Source organism: Arvicola amphibius, chromosome 9, assembly GCF_903992535.2.
Source record: "Arvicola amphibius chromosome 9, mArvAmp1.2, whole genome shotgun sequence".
Lineage (NCBI taxonomy): Eukaryota > Metazoa > Chordata > Mammalia > Rodentia > Cricetidae > Arvicola > Arvicola amphibius.
Window position 1 is genome coordinate 40,038,176 of NC_052055.2, and position 3,513 is coordinate 40,041,688.

The window sequence follows — 3,513 nt, forward strand, 5'->3', positions numbered from 1 at the left end:
GACCCTCCACAGATCAACCCTGTAGCTCTTAGGCTGACATCTAAGCAGAATGTGCACATGAAGGAGAAATAGTTTCCAAAACCACACACTTTCTCTATTCCTACCCTTTTCTCTATGCAACCCCTGGGAATGGGAAAAGTTCCCTGAGCAAAAGAGGAAGTTCCATTCCTTCCTCTTTCATTATTTATGTGTCCTTTTCATAAAGCAACCTATGCAATGGGAAAACTCAAAACCTACCATTCTCTGAAAATTAGAGCCCTCCCAAGACCTTGTCAGGGTGGAGATTACTGCGGAACAATTCTGCCTGGACAGAATGGATTTTCCCTTCTGTGCAACACTGACCAAGGGGACTTCAAATACTTTGTGCGGGGTTCTTTTTAGAAGGATGAATGACAGCTGTTGAAAAGATTTCCTTTGTCTCCCAGTTGGCCCCAGATATTAGAAAATGTTTTAAAATTAGAAAAATGTAAAGGTTTAAATGAGTCCCAGTAGCTGGGGGTAGCTCAAAGGTGTTTAATAAAAGAGAACCGATTGAGAGATGACACCTTATATATAAACTTAAAGCCACTGTCACCTTCTCTGATGATGACACACAGTTAGACTGACAGATTATGCCAGAAGAATATCTTTTATAGAAAGTCCTGCCCCCAGTCAAGGAATACAACAGATTTACAATTCCTGAAAATATGGGCAGAAACCAACCCCTAAAGACTGGCCCAACACCAAGTTCAGCAAATCAGCTCATCTACTCTCTGCAGATTAAACAACACCCAAAGACCCTGGAAACAAAAAAGGAAGCTGTGGTCCCCATTGCCAGGCTTAGAGAGACAGGCATCCTGGTGCCCTGCCAGACCCTGGAACACACCTCTCATGTGTTTGAAGAAACCTGGACCCTCTGGTTGTCATCAGTCTGACTCTGCCAGAGAAGCAGGTGTCCACTGCCTTGGACCTGAAGGATGCCTTCTTCAGCCTCCCATGGGCACAGGTGAGACAACCTACTTTTGCTTTTACATAGACGGACTCAGAGAGAGTTGACAGGGCAAATTGCCTGAACCAGGTAGTCCCGATTTGAAAATTCTCCAGCTCTGTTTGCTGAGACGGAGACTGCTGACCTCGTGCTCTTCACCAGAGGTTTCCTCAGTTTCCTTGCAGTGACGTCTGTCCCTTTATTCGCATGGCTTCAGTTCGCCAGTCAGAGAACACCGCGGTGTGATGCAAGACTGTGAAAGGGTCCACAGGAACTGCAGACTAGCAGGGATGTGGGCCCTCTGCAGAGTACAGAATACACTGGAATGTTCGCAGAGTCTTGAACAGTCTCTGAGATGAGCAGCAGGGTGGGGCTGTAGACTCTCATGGTGGGGGAGTAGAGTAGGGGGTCTCTAAGATTAGTTTCGCCCCACCTGGACATCCTGAAGATCTACTAACGACAACTCAGTTGACCAGTGACGTGACAAGAATTGTTACTCAGGGTGGCGGACATTTAAGAGTTGAGGATGATCTAGAGGTCATTTTAGCTCAAAGGAATGTGACCCTGATGCAATGGGAAGCATTAGCTGAAGGAGCTCTAGGGGGAGTTGTGTGGACCACAGCATCTCCTAGAGGAGGGGTCAGTGACCAAGAAGTCCGATCACCATGGTTACCCTATCACAGTCCATACCCTGGAAGCGTGGCCCAGAGGAACGCTCACCTCCTGCTGGTCTCTCTTTTTCTAGCGGCTGCAATCTTCCAAATGAGCCTGTGACTTGGTGGCTTCTGAAATCATCTAATGGCCAGGACAGACAAACCTCCCATGATTGCAAGAGAGTTAACTATGCTGTGTTTGAGAGCCCTGGATGGGAGTGGAAGAACAGTCACTCTCCCTTGCGATCACAGTCTGGACACTTGTACCCCAAGAACATCTGATTTGTCTTTGCTCATTATGGAAAAACCAGGCCCTAGATAACAAGTGTCAGTTTCAAGAAGGTTCCAAGTTTTCGAACCAAGTGCAAATATTGCTTCCCGGCCTCTGGACTATAAACAATTGTCAAACTGCACATAAAGATGACAGACTCTAGGCCATGAACGTAATATTTTTGTTTGAAGTACAGATAACTTTGCCCTCAGTTTGCCACATGGGTAATCGTCAGGAGCAGCAGGGCCATTTGCTGAGAGAGCACAGCAGCTTTTGGATTAAACCAGAATGAGCTGACCCAGAATTGAGCCAGAAAAGTTGGAAATCACCTGGAGACTTGCTGCTGATAGTTTTGAAAGTTGCCTACAAATTTTATCCAGGGAGAGGACATGGTCTCATGATCAGAAGATATCTGAGTGGGAGCGGAAACACAATTCATGATAAAGTCAAATTCAAAGGATATCTATCCAGATTTTATCCCTACTGAAGGTATGAAAAGGAAAATTCCAAGGCAAAGGAGTTAACTACACTCATAAAAAACACAGGGAATACATAATTTCACACCAGCAAATCCCGAAGAAAGAAGAGAGACACATACAAAACCACCACCACCAACAAAATAACAGGAGTTAACAAAGATTGTTCATTAATATATCTCAACATCAATGTACTCAGTTTCCCAATAAAAATACACATGCTAACAGAATGAGTATGAATACAGGATCCATCCTTCTGCTTCATATAAGAAACATGCTTCAACATCAGTGATAGACATTACCTCAGAGTAAAGAGTTGGAAAAAGATTTTTGAAGCAAATGGACCCAAGAAGCAAGCTACTATAGCTATTCTACTATGTAACAAAATAGACTTTAAACCAAAGTTAATCAAAGAAGACTGTGAAGGACTTTACATAATCATCAAAGGAAAAAATTCACCAAGGTGACATTTCTTTTTTGTTTGTTTGTTTGTTTTTATTTGATTTTTATTGAGATGTACATGTTTCTCTGCTCCCTTCCCTGCCTCTCTCCTCCCCTTCAACCCTCTCCCAAGGACTCCATACTCCCAATTTACTCAGGAGATCTTGTCTTTTTCTACTTCCCATGTAGATTAGATCCATGTAAGTCTCTCTTAGTGTCCTCGTTGTCTAGGTTCTCTGGGATCATAATTTGTGGACTGATTTTCTTTGCTTTATGTTTAAAATCCACTTATGAGTGAGTACATGTGATAATTGTCTCTCTGGGTCTGGGTTACCTCACTCAAAATGGTGTTTTCTAGCTCCATCCATTTGCCTGCAAAATCCAAGATGTCATTTTTTTCTGCTGTGTAATACTCCATTGTGTAAATGTACCACATTTTCCTTATCCATTCTTCAGTTGAGGGGCATTTAGGTTGTTTCCAGGTTCTGACTATGACAAACAATGCTGCTATGAGCATAGTTGAACACATGTCCAAGATGACATTTCAGTCCTTAACATTTATACCCTGAATGAATGGGTATCCTCACATTTGCCAAAGAACTATTTTTCAATCTTTATTTACACATAAACCCTTACACTTAATGGAAGACTCCAATATTCTACTTTCACCAAAGAACAGATAATCCAGACAAAAACTAAACAGAG